The sequence below is a fragment of the Octopus bimaculoides genome, chromosome 20, assembly GCF_046866305.1.
Source record: "Octopus bimaculoides isolate indiv1 chromosome 20, ASM4686630v1, whole genome shotgun sequence".
In the NCBI taxonomy this organism is placed as follows: domain Eukaryota; kingdom Metazoa; phylum Mollusca; class Cephalopoda; order Octopoda; family Octopodidae; genus Octopus; species Octopus bimaculoides.
In genome coordinates, this window is record NC_142947.1 from 17,595,789 (window position 1) to 17,606,447 (window position 10,659).

The 10,659-nt window shown below is 34.9% G+C and overlaps 1 long non-coding RNA gene across 1 annotated transcript; it reads right to left on the reverse strand.

Moving 5' to 3' along the window:
* Positions 1 to 8,374: 8,374 nt before the first annotated feature.
* On the reverse strand, positions 8,375 to 10,152 carry LOC149131610 (uncharacterized). The gene is made up of 2 exons (XR_016237467.1): positions 9,490 to 10,152; positions 8,375 to 8,764 (listed from the first exon to the last, which is right to left on the reverse strand). It is a non-coding gene; the product is annotated as an uncharacterized LOC149131610 (long non-coding RNA).
* Positions 10,153 to 10,659: the final 507 nt, after the last annotated feature.

Genomic DNA, 10,659 nt, shown 5'->3' on the forward strand with positions numbered 1-10,659 from the left:
ATATATTAGAAATAAATACTAAATTTTCTTTCAATCACACACTGTGATCTTTAGGTAAGCGATAATTAAGACTACATTGTATGATACAATAAAAGATATATAACAAAGGCTGAATAGTCCTTGTGGGAATGTTTTGATTATAGTTCTTCTAACGAAGGGCCAATATGGTACTAAACAAGAATAATGTGACCTAAAAGCAACAATGACAGTATTTCTTTTTTTACTTTGCAAACAGGTAAGGAAAGGCCTTTGTCAATCTAATTGAATAGATATTATATCTGGGTGTATGTACGTATGGTATGTGTGTGTGTGTGTGTGTGGGGGGGGGGGTTATTTAGATACACACACATACAAAGACACAAGTATATTAATATCAGAAAAACCAAATGCCTTTACTAACCTGTGAAGAACCTACCTGCCCCTGTAACAGAAGAAAACATCACTATTAGACATGAAGGCCTGGTCCAAAGCAAAGGATTCAAATACCTAGACAACATCATCTCAGATAATGCATAATTGGACCAGGAAATTACAGAACGAGCAGAGCTCACAGAATGGACAACAACAGACTCCCTAGACAACTCCTTTACTCATAACTATGGAAGACCTAGACTGAGATTCAAAGATGCTACAAAAAGAAATATGAAGTGGAAAGGAATTGTTTACAATAAATGTCAAACTCAAGTGAAAAACCGAGCAATATGGAGAAAGCTTATCAAGTCATGCCAAAACCATGAGCAGTCATAGTTTCAGCGACAAACTGCTAATGATATCATCATCATCATATATATATATATATATATATATATATATATATATATATACAATGAAGTAGAGAAATTTGAAAAGACAACACGAAACCGGTTATTTCTCAAAATACAATGTTTATATACCAAAAAAATTTTATAACATTTTCCTGACATAATTTAAATATATACTTTAACCATGTAACACAAGCCTTCTGTAGTTCTTTCACTCTTATTATCTTTTATTTATATATATATATATATATATATATATATATATATATATATATATATATATATATATATATATATATATATATATATATAGGCTCAGGAGTGGCTGTGTGGTAAGTAGCTTACCTACCAACCACATGGTTCCGGGTTCAGTCCCATTGCGTCGCATCTTGGGCAAGTGTCTTCTACTATAGCCTCGGGCCGACCAAAGCCATGTGAGTGGATTTGGTAGATAGAAACTGAAAGAAGCCCGTTGTATATATGTATATATATGTGTATGTATGTGTTTGCCCTCCCCACAACATCGTTTGACAACCGGTGCTGGTGTGTTTACGTCCCCATCACTTAGCGGTTCAGCAAAAGAGAGTACTAGGCTTACAAAGAATAAGTCCTAGGGTCGGTTTGCTCAACTAAAAGGCGGTACTCCAGCATGGCCACAGTCAAATGACTGAAACAAGTAAAAGAGTAAAGAGTATATATATAAATTTATATACATCATCACCATCGTTTAATGTCCATTTTCCATGCTGGCATGGGTTGGATGGTTTGACTGGGGACTGGCAAACCAGGAGGCTGCACCAGTCTCCAATCTGATCTGGCAATGTTTCTACAGTTGGATGACCTCCCTAACGCCAACCATTCCGAGAGTGTAGTGGGTGCTGTTACATGCCACCGGCACGGGAGCCAGTCAGGCAGCACCTGCATCAGCCACGTTCAGATGGTGACAGAAAAGTACTATGAAATTGCAATGAGGAGTGGAGTTTCAGACAGAATTCTTCTTTTGAGTAAAGATGATAGATGGGAAATAAAAACTGCAGGCAGTTTCTCAAATGTAGAAGATGTAAAACTCTGCTGTCTTTCTTTTATTTTTCTCATGTCATCTCTACCTTAAAATCTACTATAGCCTCAGGCCGACCAAAGCCTTGTGAGTGGATTTGGTAGACGGAAACTGAAAGAAGCCCATCGTATACTTATATATATATATATATGTATATGTTTGTGTGTCTGTGTTTGTCCCCCACCAACATTGCTTGACAACCGATGCTGGTGTGTTTAGGTCCCCATAACATAGCGGTTTGGCAAAAGAAACCAACAGAGTAAGTACTAGGCTTACAAAGAATAAGTCCTGGGGTCGATTTGCTCAACTAAAAGCAGTGCTCCAGCATAGCTGCAGTCAATTGACTGAAACAAAGAAAACAATAAAAGAATATATATATATATTCTGTTGGAAGAAAGAGTACTCAATACTATAGAAGAGATTAATAAGATTTTTATTATGGCTTAGTTACTTTCTTGCTCTTCTGGATAGCTAGAGTAGCATGGGATCTCTAACTTCCAAGTTTTATTTATTTGAGTTCATGTCGGTTATCCATGGTGTTGACATGATTTATTAATATATTTGATTTGGAAGAGTTATTTACAGTGTGTATTGATAATTTAATTTTTATGAGGGTTTTTTGTAAGTAAAAGAATAGTTTAAATGTTTACATAGGATCTTCAGGCCAGTTTATACATGCACACACATATATATGCACATATACATATATATATACAGGAGTGGCTCACTGAGGAGATGACAAGTGACTGAAACAGCTTGAAAAGACTCATAAAGCTAAGTAAAAATTCTGGCCATCCATACATACGAGCATGTTTCTTATGGCCATGCCTCGCACTTCCTCTCTCAGCTGAGAGGTCCTTGCCTTGCAGGTGCTGGTGACATGTAAAAAAATACCTTTGCTAACTCGCCCCAGTTAAACTGTCCAACCCATGCCAACATGGAAAATGGACATTGAATGATGATGATTATATATGGGTTGGATGGTTTTATTTTCTCTTATTCCTTTCTGCTGAAGAGCGCAGGCTCGAAACGTAAAAGACTTTTTCACTTTCCCAAGCATCAAACTAATACACCAGTTTGTTGTTCATACACCTGTCTTCATTTTTTTTTCTATAAATACACACACATAAATATATGTAGGCGTTAGGAAAGGCATCCAGCTGCAGAAACCATGCCAAATCAGACTGCAGTCTGGTGCAACTCCCCAGCTCTGATCAAGCCATCCAACCCATGCCAGCATAGAGAACGGACATTAAATGATGATGATATATACATATACATATATATACACATGTATACATACATATATATATATATATACACACACATATGTCTATGTATGTATATATGCATTTATATATGTATGCATAAACCAAGGGAGAGATAATCGAAGGAATTACTTGCCATTAGATAGCATACATTCTATTTCTAGAACCATAAATCTCTCATTGGCAATGACCCTTAAGTTATACCGTCAGTCCTTGTGGACACGTCACAGCTCAATGATGCCTCTATAGGCAATTATTTAAAAAATGTTCCTTTAAAGAAAAATACATACACACACACATATTGGATGTATAAATAAACTTGTATATATATATATAGAGAGAGAGATGTATATGTAAGTATGTATATATAAATATATTTGTAAGTATATATATATATACATATATATATGCATGTATATATGTCTATATATCTGCATATATATATACATATATATATATACACACACACACATGTATCTATATCTCTCTATATAGTATAATACATACATATAGAAATATATGTATATATTATGCATACACACACACACGTATGCATATATACACACACGTCTATACATATGCATTTGTACGTACATATACACACACACATGTATCTCTCTCTCTCTGTATATATAGTATAATACATACATAAAGAAATATGTGTATATATTATGCATACACACACACGTGTGAGTGCATAATATATATATATACATTATACTATGTAGATATATGTACACACACACACGCATATATATATATATATATATACACATTTATTTATATATGTGTGTGTATATTGAACTATATATATGTGTATGTGTATACATATGTATATGTTTATATTGTGGGTTATATAAGGCTTTGACATTAGCTAGCTGTGAAAGCCTCACTGAGTCACCAACAGTTCAAACCTAGCTCCCTGTTACTCTCTCTGGATGACCTCACCCATTTTCGTTTTCGCTTTTTTTTTGTCCTTTTTAATGCTTCTGAGCCAATCCTACTGGTGTATATATCAAGTTAGAAACGTAATAAAAGATATTCGCGTATCGAAAGAGAGTCAGACGGCAAGGGAGATAGGTGAATAACCAGACAAATAAATAAACAAATAGATCATGTAGGAAGGTGTTGAATACATTCAGACTTATGTGTGTGTGCGTGCGTATTACATATATATATATATATATACACACACATACATATAAGTATATATGTATTTGAACATATTCAAACTTATGTGCGCTGTGTGTAGTTTTCATATACATACACATAAATATACACGTGTATATATATATATATATAAATATATACATGTATATATATATATATATATATATATATGTGTATGTATATATATATACATACACACACAAATACATACAAGTATGCTTGTATACATATATATCAGTGTCCATCTATCCGCATTCATCTCTGAATACATACACTTGCCTCTTGTATATATGTATGTATATATGCATACAGAGGGACAAATAGATAAGGACCCGGGCTGCTGTGTAGTGGTGAAAACTGAAATGGATGGGTCGGTTTCTGAAAAAAAAAAGAATCGATAATATTTGACCCAATACAATACTGATGGCTTGGACAGTAATAATGGTAGGAAATGTAAAAGGGGAAGTAGAACGAGAACGAAACCATTTACTCCTCGATAAATCCAACTACACAATTCCATACTTATAGGAATGATAAACTCTTAAGTTTCCTAACCGGCGTGTGTCTGTGTGCGTGCGCACACACACACACACATATATATATATATATATATATATATTTATATATATATATATGCTTGAAGGCTAATGTAGGTAGGTGCGTGTATGGCTTGTTCGCTATAAACTGTGTGATTATGCTTTTTTTTTTGATCCAATGACAAACTGGCGTACATTTACCGCCCGTTCATACCAGAAGGGGTCAGTCAACAAGACAGTGGAGCTGCTAGTTATTTATTATTTTTTTATATATTATTATTCGTGTCCGTTTGGGCGACATTTAGATTGCACTGTCCATTTCAATTTCCAGTCGACATATTCAGAAGAGTTTGTGTAGTGCCAGCCAAGCTTAAAAGACATTTAAGAAAAAGCAGCAGCGGCTCAGCTGATTGTGAATATTACTTCTCTCTTTATCACAGCAAACTATCCGATCTGAATCTCTTCTTAATTCCTCCCTCTCTGTCTCTTTCACTTTCTCTTTTCGTTCAATGTTTCTATTTCTCTCAGTACTCTCACCGCTTCGTCTCTCTTTCCCTCTATTATTGACTGGTTACTATTTAACGGTGTGTGTCTGTGTCATGAATGCCTTACCCACTATACATGTGGCCGTCGGCGCCGCAAAAACAAGAACAATAAGAAAAGCGGTAGCAGAGAATATCAACAATCTTGGACATCGACCACGACACATTGCTACTACCACTACTACCCAACAACACCATACAGAATCTAACTTTCACCGACATTAAATGCCGACCACTACTACCCATTGCTAACATAAGCAACAACAATAACAGCGGCACCAGCAACAATAAGGAGTCTATAAGCAGTAGCGGCAGCATTGACATCAGCAGCAGCAGTCAGTCAGCTAACTGCTACCACGACGATCACGACGATCACGACGACGAGTGCGACGGCAACCGCGGTAGAAGCGTCGGCGATTGCCGGATTCTACCGAAGTGGAACTGCACCAGTAAATCGGTGCATCTGATTAGTCTCCGTAGTTGTCCGGACACTAAATAGCTGTATATTATTATTCAAAATGGCCTCATCAACATCAGCAGCAGTAGCGGTGACGGCGACTGGCAGCAGGTCGGCCACTCCGAATGAAAAACAAGGTAATGATGCTTGGATGGCGGGGGGAAAAGATTTTTACATATTCATATTTAGAGGTTTTAGCATAATATATGCCTTTATATTTACTTACCGCACACCAATCGGCTTTTAATGGGGGCGATTGGTTGTTGCTTCCCATCTTCATTCACAACTATTTTTTATCTTCAATTTATTTCGTTTTTCTTTGTTTTCTTTGCTTATATATATATATATATATATATGTGTGTGTATGTATATTTTTACTAATCCCATAAATATGATATTGTTTTCTTATAATTATTAATTTTTTTTTACCTTTCTATTTCTCACACTTCGAAAACCATTTTAACTTTTCTCCCCCTACATATATATATATATATATATATATATATAGACTAGTACAGGTGTATATATATATATAATGTTAAAATTTTCAAAAGTAAACATTTTGCCTGCGACTTTTCTTTCTGTTGTCTCCCTATCCTGTTACTTACCTGAAGATTTTTGTCTTTTATTTACCAAAACCGACCAAGTTTGTTGCAAGAAGAAAACAACATACAAGCAAAAGAAAAAAAAAAACGAGCAGAAGGAAACAAACAAAATATCATCTTTTCCCCCGAAACTTGTCTAATATTTTCTATTAAGTTTTCAGTACTTCACATTGAAGGTCTGTAGTCGGTAAGAGTGAGGGGGGAGGGGATGTTAGGCAAGCACTTTGCCTAATTAACGTCCACTCTTCCTCACTTTGTCGTCCTAATTCCTGGCTGTAATACTACCTCTACATTGTTTAACTGACCGCAGTACCTACCTTCCTATCATTAGTTTATTCCTGTTTTCTTCTTTTTCTTTTGCTCTTTTTGTTTTTTTTTCTTCTTCTTCTTACCTTATTGTGTTTAACTAGTGAAAAAAAAACGGTCAAACTCTCCCCCACCTACTACTTGATGACATTCTTATATTTCATGTGTTTGCGTATATAATATAAAATGTATATAATGTTCGCAACAGCAATTCCAGCTTCTGTGCATTGTTTACATATGAATATTATTATGTTTACATAACAGTATTAGTTTTGTAATATTTACATGTGATCAATATTACATTTGTAATATTTACATGTGAATGTTTGGAATATATATATATATGTGTGTGTGTGCGTGTGTGTCCCCATATGAATATGTATATGTGTATGTAATGAATATGTATTTTACATACATATTCATTCGTAAACATTACATGTATGTTTATATATATATATATTATAAATTGACGGTTAATAGATATAGTTATTATAAATTGATGGTTCAATTTGCAATTGATATATATATATATATATATATATATATATATATATATATATATAAATTGACGGTTAATTTTAATATAAACGATGTGTTTCATTAGAATAATCGGCTTGAGACTGAAAGTTGGTACTTATGTTCCAACCGCACTCACCAGCTGTATATATATATATATATATATATATATATATATATATAATGTACACACATACTGAAAAAAAACCTTTTTAAATATAAACGAAGAAATTGAATCAGTCCATTTCCCCTTATACGTTATATCGTATTGGTTTTGAAACTACAACTCGGACCTAATTTTGTATAAACTTAATTTCTCAAATAACGACTTATGTTTATTATGCCTAGATGTTGTTCACAATGATATAGATGTAACACAATCGTCCATAGATGCTCATGTCCATTGTTTGTATTATAGACCCCCCTCCTCTCCGCCCACAAATAATTTATCTTCTTATCCGAGCACATGTATTTGGTACTGCATCCTATGGTTTCACTGCATGTCGCATTGTGGATCTTCACTAACGCACTGACTACTTACGAACGTGCATTGTTTAATTTAAAGACGGTTTTCATAGTGTAAACAATCCACTGCACTGCACATGCTTCTATTGCTCCACAACTGATTGGTCATAGATTTTCATTTATTTATATTTAGAGGAAAAACATTTAAAAAAAAAATTCTTTGACAAACATTAAAGAGAAAGCGAGCGAGAAATAGAGGGAGACGGACAAAGAGAAAAAAATGTTTAGTTGTGTTATATTCAAACTATTTCTTGGTCATTGGTTAGTTTGTAGTCTGTAAATTGCTACCAACTTCTCAGCCCAGCAAGACACTTAAGCGGCAGCTGCCAGGGTTTATTTATCTATATAACAAACCTGTTTATTTAATAAAATACTTGGCTGTGGGAATCATCGGAAATACTTCGCCGCATAATAGTTACTACGAGGGAGGGAAAAAAAGCTAACAAATGAAACGAAATAGCAAAATTAATATTAGAAGACTGAACAAGATAATGAAGCGAATCTTGAACTAGTGTCGTTACTTGCACATGTATACTTGTCCAGGCAAGCTAATATTTAGGACAAACCAGTGGTGGGTGACATGCCTATTTTGGTCGTGGCCAACAAATAAGTAGTCACAAGAATTATGGAGCATGTTATAAATGATTTGATAATGTTCATAGGATGTGCAACCTTTACCCCAAAAGGTAGTGCGTACACTGACCCGAATATTGCCGTTTTGGGGGATAAGATTTTATTTGGTTTTAATAAGATTAGTTGGCCTGAGAGGAACTTCAGGATTTATGACTACAAACTTGAGAATGTGTATAGGTTATTTAAATTTTATCTTACATAAATTATAGTTTATATAAAGTATGTTTATACTGGTACAGTATGAGATCCTCTTCTCCAGGTCAGTCAGGTAAACTAGCTCCAGTTTGACACAACAAAAGAATGGTCACACTCCTACATCATGCTTGAATGATAAGTGGTAGGATGGGTATCCAGCTGTTAAGATAATTGATCCAACACATAATGGTGTCTGCAAATATAGAAAATTGACTTAATAACGCATTATGTATAAAGTACATATGAATATATCTGTAAACGTGTGTGTGTGTGTGTATATATATATATATATATATATATATATATATATATATATATATACATAAAAATATATATATGTATATATATATATATATATATATATACACACACACATATATTCTTTTATACTTTTACTTGTTTCGGTCATTTTGACTGTGGAGCACCGCCTTTTAGTTGAAGAAATCGAACCCAGGATTTATTCTTTGTAAGCCTGTTACTCATTCTATCGATTCTCTTTTGCCGAACCGCCAAGTTACAGGGACGTGAACACACCAATATCGGTTGTCAAGCGATGGTGGGGGGATAAACACAGACAAAAACACAAATATATACATACATATATATGACAGGCTTCTCTCAGTTTCTGTCTACCAAATCCACTCAGGAGGCTTTAGTTGGCCTGACACTATAGTCGAAAACACTTGTCCAAGGTGGCACACAGTGGAACTGAACTGCAACCAAATGGTTGGGAAGCAAGCTTCTTTATTTATTTTGAATTGTCGTAATGGCATTACATAGAGAGGGGCACTACAACAGATGTGGGGACAAAATATGATGCTATGAATAACACATGAAAAACATTAAAATCGAAATATTAAAATAATGATACATGAATGATAACTTGAGAAATGAGAATATGAAAAGTGTGTTACTCACCCGACACTGAGTAACACCACTCGCCACCTCTGAGTCCTGAGTCCTCTTTAGTCTTTGATCTAGTCTTTTCTTTTTCCCCCATCACTGAGTGATGTATACATAACTGTTTTCACCGGGGGGGGGGGGGGGTTCTTGTAAATTTTGTGGTGTCCTTTTTTTTTTCCTGTGGAGAGAAGGGGTGGGTGGGTTTGGTGTCTGTATGGGGAAGGTGGGTCTTTGCCTCTTCCACTGTCCTAAACTGGGCAACCACCGTCCCATATCCATTTCCTTTCGCTATATATGTCACTTCCTTCGAAAGCCTCTTCAATGCTTTTTCTACTTTTTCTATCTCCATTCGCTCCACCTTCCTACTCTCCACTGAGTACACCTTGTAGGTAATGGTCTTCTTTTCCATATTTACCATAACAAAAGGGATGGTCCACTTCCATTTTCTTCACCTCTGCAGCCTCAGCAAAGCTCTTTACTCTTTCCTATTTCCAAATGCTTGCCCATTCTATTTACTGCCTTAACGAGGACAGCTCATACTCGCTAAGGCCCGAATACATTCCTTCCTATCAGTACAACACTCACCGACAAACCGCTGCCAAGCAGTTCAAATAATTCTGTCCGTCTCGTCAAAAATCAACACAGCAAATAGACCGACACCTGCACAGGAAGCAAGATTCTTACCACACAACCATGCCAGTGCTTACATATATATATATATATATATATATATATATATATATATATATATACATATATATATATATATATACATATATATATATATATATACATATATATATATATATATACATATATATATATATATATACATATATATATATATATATACATATATATATATATATATATATATACATATATATATATATATATATATACATATATATATATATATATATATATATACATATATATCATCATCATCATCATCATCGTTTAACGTCCGCTTTCCATGCTAGCATGGGTTGGACGATTTGACTGAGGACTGGTGAAACCGGATGGCAACACCAGGCTCCAGTCTGATTTGGCAGAGTTTCTACAGCTGGATGCCCTTCCTAACGCCAACCACTCAGAGAGTGTAGTGGGTGCTTTTACGTGTCACCCGCACGAAAACGGCCACGCTCGAAATGGTGTCTTTTATGTGCCACCCGCACAAGCCAG